The sequence below is a fragment of the Hemicordylus capensis genome, chromosome 5, assembly GCF_027244095.1.
Source record: "Hemicordylus capensis ecotype Gifberg chromosome 5, rHemCap1.1.pri, whole genome shotgun sequence".
NCBI lineage: Eukaryota > Metazoa > Chordata > Lepidosauria > Squamata > Cordylidae > Hemicordylus > Hemicordylus capensis.
Genome location: NC_069661.1, coordinates 59,647,330 through 59,656,728, shown reverse-complemented (window position 1 = coordinate 59,656,728; position 9,399 = coordinate 59,647,330). Strand labels below are relative to the sequence as shown.

Sequence of the window (9,399 nt, the reverse complement as noted above, 5' to 3'; positions counted from 1 at the left end):
GCCATAGTCATCTATGAGGCACTTCACAAAACCCGTGTGAAGTGCCAGGAGGGTTTGTGCGGGGAGAGATTACCGATGGTGTTTACAACGTGGTTAGACTAAAGCCTTTTGGACGTCTAGCAGCTGATGTTGCCATGCAGGAAAAGAAAATCCAAAGCTGCAAAGACAGAATTACAATGAGAATATGGAACATAAAAAGCATGAATATGGGAAAGCTTGACACAGTGAAAGATGAAATGAATCGACTACAAATTGACATCTTGGGCATCAGTGAATTAAAATGGACTGGAACGGGCACTTTCAGTTGGAAAATCATACCATTTACTACTCAGGACACGAAAACCAAAGAGGGAACGGTGTTGCTTTCATAGTCAGGAAGGATATAGCAATGGCAGTACTTGGGTACAATGCAGTCAGTGACTGACTAATATCAATTAGATTTCGTGGACAACCCTTTAACATGACAGTTCTTCAGGTCTATGCCCCAACAACTGATGCAGAAGAGGAAGTTGATGAGTTTTATGCTCAAGTCCAGTCTGAAATTGACAGAACATGCAAGCAAGATGTGATGCTGGTGGTTGGAGACTGGAATGCCAAAGTTGGAAAAGGTCAGGAGGAAAACACAGTTGGCCTATATGGCCTAGGAAACAGAAACGAACCAGGAGAACGACTTATTAGTTTCTGCCAAGCCAATGATCTCTTCATTGCTAACACATTCTTCAAACAACCAAATTGGTGCCTATACACATGGACATCATCCGATGGAGTACACAGAAATCAAATTGATTACATTATTGGTGCAAGAACGTGGAAGAGCTCAGTTATAACAGCAAAGACATGGCCGGGGGCCGATTGTGGAACCGATCACGAACTACCATGTGCAAGTTCCAAGTCAAGCTAGAGCGGAAAAACAAAGCTATCCAACTTCCACGATATGATCTTGAGAATGTACCCACCATTTTCAAGGAGAACATCAGGAACCGCTTTGAAATTCTGAACCTCATCGATAGGGAACCAGAGGAACTGTGAAATGAAATTAAAGAAGTTGTTAAGGATGAATGTGAAAAGAGACTGCCAAAGACCAAGAAACAGAAGAAAGCAAAATGGATGTCAGAACAGAAGGTGGAAACTGCCAAGAAGAGGAGAGAAGCCAAAGTCAAGAAAGATAAAGACCTCAGGAAGGAACTTAATAGGGAATTTCAGAAGGCTGTTAGAAGAGACAAGGAGCAATACTACAATGACATCTGTAAAGACCTTGAGGATGGATATAGACACGGAAAAACAAGTCAAGTTTTCCAAAAGATTTCTGAACTCAGATGGAGGTTCCAACCTCAAATTGGTATGTTAAGGGAAGCCAAAGGACAGATAGTAACTGATTCAGAGAAGATCAAACAGAGATGGAAGGAGTATACTGAAAATCTGTACAGCAGGGACGTCAACATCCAAGATACTCTACAAGAGATTCCCTAAATGCAAGCACCTCTAGTACATGAAGATGAAGTTAGATCAGCACTCCGGTCATTACCAAGTCGGAAGGCGACAGGAATTGATGGAATAGCTACAGAAATATGGCAGGCAACAGAAGAAGAATCAGTCAAGGCTCTAACCAAACTATGGCAGCAAATCTGGAGAACAACACAGTGGCCAACAGATTGGAAGAGGTAAGTCTACATACCCATACCAAAGAAAGGAGACTTAACAGATTGCGCAAACCATCGCACAATATCCTTAATTTCACATGCTAGCAAAATAATGCTCAGGATCATCCAACACAGATTAGAGCCCTACGTGGAAAGAGAAATGCCGGATGTTCAAGCTGGTTTCAGAAAAGGCTGAGGAACAAGAGACATCATTGCTGATGCACGCTGGATAATTGAGAAATAATACCAGAAAGAAGTCAATATGTGTTTTATTGACTACAGAAAAGCCTTTGATTGCGTTGATCATGTCAAGTTGTGGAATATCCTTAGGAAAATGGGCATCCCAGAACATCTCATTGTTCTCATGAGAAACCTATACACAGGCCAGGAAGCCACAGTCCAGATGGAACATGGTGAAACAGACTGGTTCCGGATTGGCAAAAGAGTAAGAAAAGGCTGTATACTTTCTCCTTCTTTATTCAATTTATTTGTTGAACATATACTGAGAGAAGCTGGATTGGAAGAAGATGAGCGTGGCTTTAAAGCTGGAGAAAGAAACAACATCCTGCTCTACGCTGATTACACCACTCTGATAGCTGAGATTGTGGATGATCTGCAAGCTCCAGTAATGAAAGTTAAGGAGCACAGTGAAAAAATGAGGACTACAGTTAAATGTAAAGAAGACTAAACTAATGACAACGGGTACAGCAACCAGTCTCAGAATTGATAATGAAGACATTGAAGTGATGGTTAGCTTCTGCTTTTTAGGACTGACCGTCAACAGTAAAGGACCCAGCAGTCAAGAAATACGCCGCACACTAGCACTTGGTAGGGTTGCAATGAAGGCCTTGGAAAGGATATTTAGATGCCATGACATGGCTACACTTACAAAGCTTAGAATTGTTCAGACAATGGTTTTCCCTGTGACACTCTATGGATGCGAAAGCTGGACTTTGAAGAAGCAAGATAGATAAAGCATTGACACTTTTGAACGTTGGTGCTGGAGAAGACTTTTGATGATACCATGGACAGCCAGGTAAACAAACAAATGGATTATAGAACAAATCAATCCAGAATTTTCACTCGAGGCACAAATGACTAGGGATGTGCAAATTGATTCAGGTACAAATAGATTTTAACCTGAATCTAGTTGATTTGGGTGATTTGGAGACAAAACAAATCACCCCTGTGGTCCATTGACTACATTTGGGTCCAAATCGAATCACACCTGATTTGAATCGATTCAAGATTCAGATGCCTCCTATTAATTTCACCAGATTCCAAGCTTTCTTTAAAAAAAGCTAAGCTCTAGCCCTTGTAGAAATGGAGTAATGGAGCAAAATGTGTGGTCACTATTTTTCAAGTGTTTGGATTATTTGGTATATAATAACTTTCCTTCAATGACTCCCTATGAGGATTCATTACACACCTTTATTTCTTCTATTTATTTTGACTGAATTTTTGACAGTGCCAACTGTCAACTGTGATGTGCCAACTACACCCCACTCCCGCCCACAAGGCAGTGGGGTACAACTCAGTTTATGTTCTAGGATTTTTTTCAAGTGTTTAGGCTCTTTGGTGTCTAATAACCTTTCCTCATAATGAATCCCTGTGAGGATTCATTACACATCAAAGAGTCTAAACACCTCAAAAATTCCTAAAGTATAAACTGAGTACCCAGTGGTTTGTAGGTTGTGTGGTAGTTGGAACATGGGATGCCTCTAATTCCCTACCGACACCTGCATAGCAGTGGGGTCAAAATGAACAGAAGAAATGAAGGTGTGTAATGAAGACACCAAAGAATCTAAACACTTCCAAAAATACCTTAAAAATAAACTGAGTACTCCATTGAGTGTGTGGTGGTGATGGTGTAGTTGACACATGGCAGTTGACAGTTGGCACTGTCCAATGATAGTCAAAATGAACAGAAGAAACGAAGGCATATAATGAATCCTCATAGGCATAGTTATAACTATGAATCCTCATAGTTATTAGACAAATCAAAGAATCAAAACATTTCAATATTCCTAAAAATTAAAATGAGTACCCCACTGCCTTGCAGGTTGGGGTGGGGGGTATAGTTGGCACATGGCAGTTGACAGTTGGCACTGCCCAGTGACAGTCAAAATGAACAGAAGAAATGAAGGTGTGCAATGAATCCTCGTAGGGATTCATTATGAGGAAAAGTTATTATACACCAAATAATCCAAACACTTGAAAAATAATGACTGCACGTTTTGCTCCATAACTCCACTTCTACAAGGGCAAAAGCTTAGCTTTTTTTAAAAAAGGAATGTTGGGGATGCGTGTTAGGGTTAGGATATTGCAATTTCGAATCCCCATTGTTTCGTATGGCGGAAATGTTCAAAATCAGTAAAAACTAAAATAATTCATTAAATATCAACCAAGTGTCCCACTGCCTTGATATCTGGGTGGTAAGTGGCACCCTTTGGGATCTACCCACCACCTAAATCTGGTGCCCCTAGGACCTTGTTAAGTGGTCCGAATCGGTCCAAATCTGAATTAAATTGAAGCAAATACAAATCGAATCTGGGGTGAATTGGGGGGGGCTAGATTTGGACACACAAGAAATCAGGGGTGATTTGTTTACACAAATCGAATTTAAAAAATCAGTTTGTGCACATCCCTACAAATGACCAGGCTCAACCTATCATTCTTTGGACATATTATACAAAGACCCAGCTCCCTTGAGAAGTTTATAATGCTGGGGAAAGTTGAAGGAAAGAGAAGAAGAGGTTGACCGGCAGCAAGGTGGATGAACTCGGTTACGACAGCAATGAATGTACTACTGAGAGACCTTAAAGGCCAGATTGAAGACACATCATCCTGGAAAGAATCAATCTGTATCGGGGTGGGGAACCTTGGCCCTCCAGCTGTTGTTGAACTACAACTCCCATCATCCCCAGCCAGACTGATCTATATCCAAATAAATACCATCATTACATAACAAAACCCACCCCTGATCTATATGGTCTCTAAGAGTCGACACCGACTTGACGGCACTTAATCAATCAATCAATCAATCAAAAGGAAAAGCTTAGTTAACATTTTGGGATATGGGAAGTCTTTATCAAGGTCCACCATTAGGACATGATTCTGCATGGAAAATGTAAGCCCCAGTGTTAGAACACAACTTTTTATAGTGAGAGTTGGGGGGAAATCTCTATCATTCCACAGAACTTTAGGTTGAAAGGCCTATATCTGTTAAATAGATGTATTGCAGAGTCCTTGTGTTGCTACAATTGGTTATGTTCCGAATTTATTGTATTTTCTGGAGTCAAAAAACACACTTTGTGATTTGCTTGCAAATGGAAAATTGTTGTTTCTAACAATACTGTGGGAGAAGCCTTAAGGCTTTTACTGACACATTCATGAGGCAGATGTTCACTATGCTAGAAAATAAAGTACCTGTTTAAAACATAATTGCTTTTCCTAACACACCAAACTGTATTTTCAGGTTAAATAATTTTAATTACATTCAAGAAGTCATGGGAAATCAGAAATGACCTTGACAGAAATTGAAGTCTCTGAAGCGAAACTCAGTAAGCAGATTGCAAATTGTGGATGACACATTAACACAACGTAAGCCAGGTGGATATCACAAGATGATTGACAAAAGTGGCAATATACACTGTAGGCCCTGATCCACATCAAGCTCATTGAATATAGTAAGAGAATCTACTCTAGTTCAAATTAAATTACATTGAAAGAGTGAAGTGTCCTACAAAAACTTCTCTTTTACTTACCAAGACTTCCTGGTATGTGCTTCTTTCAAGCTTCTGCTCCCTTGCTTGTGCTACATTAAGGCCTTATCTCTTGATGTTAAGGCCTTATCTCTTAAGAATATTTAAGTATGAAATAATTTGCAATGGTAGAGAATCTTAACCATCTAAGTCTATGACAATATAAAATACTGGTTCACATATAATTGTACACATATAACAGCATTTGTATACCAAATAATTGTATTTTAATTCCAAATAAATACCATAATTACATAACAAAAATAAGTGTATGAAAAATGAGGGCACACTTCTGTCCAAAGTAAGGATGAAGGAGACTCTCCCCTCCTTGATGTTTTCCATCTTGCTCCTGACTCATGCTCCAAGTCATCGAGGAGTAATTGTCTTGTATTGGGCCATTTCTCTAGTGGACCAACACTCCTAGACTGTATAGGGGCATTAGATTCAATCTATAGCAGGAATGATGTGAGTTTTCATATGCTTTCCATCTAAAATTTAAACTAGGGCATCTGGTTTTCCACCAGAATATAATCACGTATTCTTCCAACCGGGGACACAAACTATTATTATTTAGCTTATTATAGGCCTATGATTTACCTTGTTTTCTCCAGAAATACCTCCCATTCTAAATCACAAACCCAATTCTACATTTTGAAGAAAATAGTATTGTACATTCCTCCTTCCCTGATATGAAGTTCTAGGAGAAGTGCTACCCAGGTTCAATTTTCTTTGGAAGAGAAAGCATTGAACATTTATGGTGGGTTCCCCCCGCCCCCGCCTTTCAGTCAATACAGGCTGGTTTTCTAATAATTGCTGTCTATATAGGCACAGCAGCACATGTGGAGGCAAACAGCATGCACTCCTTCCAGGCAGCAGATCCACTATCCCACACTGGATTCCCAGAAAGAGGCATCCTGCACACTTTGCATCCAGCCTTTCCCCTTAGTTGAAAGTGTGCCATCTTTTCCAGACTCTGGTGGTTTTCCCTTTCTGTACACCCCAGAGAGACATCTCTATTTTCCTCTGCTGAAGCTTATCCAGGGTGTGTCCACACAGCATTGCAATAGCTGTATTTTGTGAGCAATCTCAAGCCCTAGTGGGCTTTTGCAATAGCTACTACTGCTACTACTTCAAATATTTATATACTGCTCTTCAACCAAAGTTCTTAAAGTGGTATATACATAGAAAAATAAATAATACATAAATAAATGTATATAGCTATCATTTAACTGGGATGAAAATGTGTATACATTGGGTTTTTCTCCCCTTCTATGTTCTAGAAGGCACATGTGTGCACATGTGGTTTTAATACGACTTTACCATATGATTAGATTGTGGCATGTGGGGGGAGAAATATGCAGGCCCATACTTCTTCCCCACATGTTTAAATGGACTGGTCAGAGTATCATCCCAACTGGTTCCATGTTTGCAGTTTGTGCTAATGTTCCAATGTGTGTTGATGTTTCCATCTGTCTTAGGGATAGCGAGATGACAGATTTTTAGCACATAGCAGAAAGAACATGCACCCACAGAATTCATGCCATTGCCTCTACCTGTGTGATTAATTCCTCACTGTATCTCATCATATATTTTTCAACAATTCTATACGTTTCAATAAAAGCCATGGTCACATTATGAGACCACACACACAGTTTCCTATGAAACTGCAAGGGAAGAGAGAATTTGCCCTTATTAGCCCTCCAGAGTTTGTTTGGTTTTTCAAAAATAATAATAATTCAGAACTGAAGAATTCCTGTGTAAGATAAGGCCTTCTCCCATAATGGTGGTTTCCTGCCAGATTCTAGAACAGCAACAACACCCTGGCCACAAAAAGGCAATACTGAGAGGAATGGCAAGAGCAAAACATACTCTAGCCTGTAGTTTTACGATGCCTGCTGTACAGTGACACACAATACACTTACACAAGTGGTAAATAACCAGACAATGTGAGCAAAGCATTTGTATGCCACCAAAAGGCAAAGATGTCCCCCGAAACACAGAGCCAACCGAGTTAAGATTTAAACATGTACCATAACCCTCAAATGACAGCATTGTGACGTATGGTAACAGAAACGTACATGAGATCAGTCATGCAGTCATACAGTCTTCCTGTAGCAAGTGTTCAAGGCCATGGTTATAACAGCTTGAAATGCATCACCATGCCATTGTTGAACATTCCTGGCAGCCACTGGCAGAAGTGTGGGGACTTTCATAGGGATAATTCCATCTTTGACCATTTAAAAAAAATCTTTAAAGATGCATCTGTTCACCCAGGCTTTTAATTAAATACTGTTTTAATAGTTTTAACATTGTTTTAAAACTTTAAATTGTTGTAATGTTAACTTTTTTTGCTGTCATTTATTTTAACTAATGTTTTAATTTTTTTCCTGTTGTCATCATTTATTTTGTTTTGTTGTAAACCGCCCAGAGACATAAGTTTTGGGCGGTATAAAAATGTCAAATACATAAATAAATAAATAAATAAATAAATAAATAAATAAATAAATAAATAAAATCCACATTGGAAGTAGCTCTGGAGAGAATAGCTACAGCATAGAGCAGTCGTCTTGGGGGAGTTGTTTTCAAAGACCTCGGTGAACACATCATTACATTGTGGACTGGCCCAAAGAGGAAGGAGTGGTGGTGAGAGAGAGGGCTTACATACCATTGTAGGAAAACATGGCTTGAAAAGGGGAGTAGAAATCTTTTCAGAGTTTGTTTTGGTTAAAGGCTGAGAAAAGTAGTGGTAGACAGGCATCTGAGCACTGAAAAACTATTTCTCATAATTTCCTCCGGTCTGGTCCGGACACATTCATGATTTTTTTAAAAAAAAAATCTAAATGAATTTAAAGTACCTTTAGCCCCTTTGGGGGGCTTCCTGTATGCCTCAAGGGGGTCTGCGAAGGTTCCCCCTCCTCCTGTCGGCCTCTGAAGTCGCTGCTGCAGCCTGGAAAATTGTTCATTTCTGGGCATTCATAGTGCGCAGCAGCAGCCATTTTTGCCGCCACCACGCATGCGTAAATGACCCCTGTGAGCCCTGGCATGACCCAGGGCCTCACAGAGGTCATATGCGCATGTGCGGTGGTGGTCAAAATGGCCACCGGCGCGCACTACAGAGGCCCAAACGGGCCGAAAACAATCAATTTCCTGGGCTTCAGCAGTGACTTCAGAGGCCGGTGGGGGGAAGGGGAACCTTCACAGACCCCCCACCCCTGCGGCATACAGGAAGCCCCCCAAAGGGGCTAAAGGTACTTTAAATTAATTCCCAAAATTTTTTTTTTAATCGCGAACGTGTCTCGAGGTTTGGTTCCGGTTCAGACAGAACTGAGGTGGGGGTGGGGTTGGGTTCGATACCAAACCCCCGAACCTCCAGACCTTTGAATCACCGGACCTCTTTGCACATCCCTACAGAATACCAGTTGCAGGGGAGTAACAACAGGAGAGAGGGCATGCCCTCAATTCCTGCCTGTAGGCTTCCAGTGGAATCTGGTGGGCCACTGTGTGAAACAGGATGCTGGACTAGATGGGCCTTGGGCCTGATCCGGTGAGGCTGTTCTTATTTTCTTATGTCAGCTAGTGACTGCAAAGCATGGCTACTAGTCCCTTTCTTAAGTATTTTGACTCCCAGTGTACATTTCTGCACAGTTAAATTACACTGTGCAAAATAATTCAACATTGTTGGTGGGTGAACTAATAAAGGTAAAGTGTGCCATCAAGTCGATTTCGACTCCTGGCGCCCACAGAGCCCTGTGGTTTTCTTTGGTAGAATACAGGAGGGGTTTACCATTCCCTCCTGCACAGTATGAGATGATGCCTTTCAGCATCTTCCTATATCGCTGCTGCCCGTTATAGTACCAGGGGGATTCGAACAGGCAACCTTCTGCTTGTCAGTCAAGCATTTCCCGGCTGTGCCACTTAAGGTGACCAGGTGAGCTAACAGAGAGAGAATATGCGTGGGAGGACAACAAAGGAAGATTTTGTTCTAGATAACTAAC

The 9,399-nt window shown here is 40.9% G+C and overlaps 1 pseudogene; it reads left to right on the top strand.

Moving 5' to 3' along the window:
* The first annotated feature begins 263 nt into the window (after nucleotides 1-263).
* Nucleotides 264-2,160, top strand: LOC128327380 (craniofacial development protein 2-like; annotated as a pseudogene).
* The last annotated feature ends 7,239 nt before the right edge of the window (nucleotides 2,161-9,399 follow it).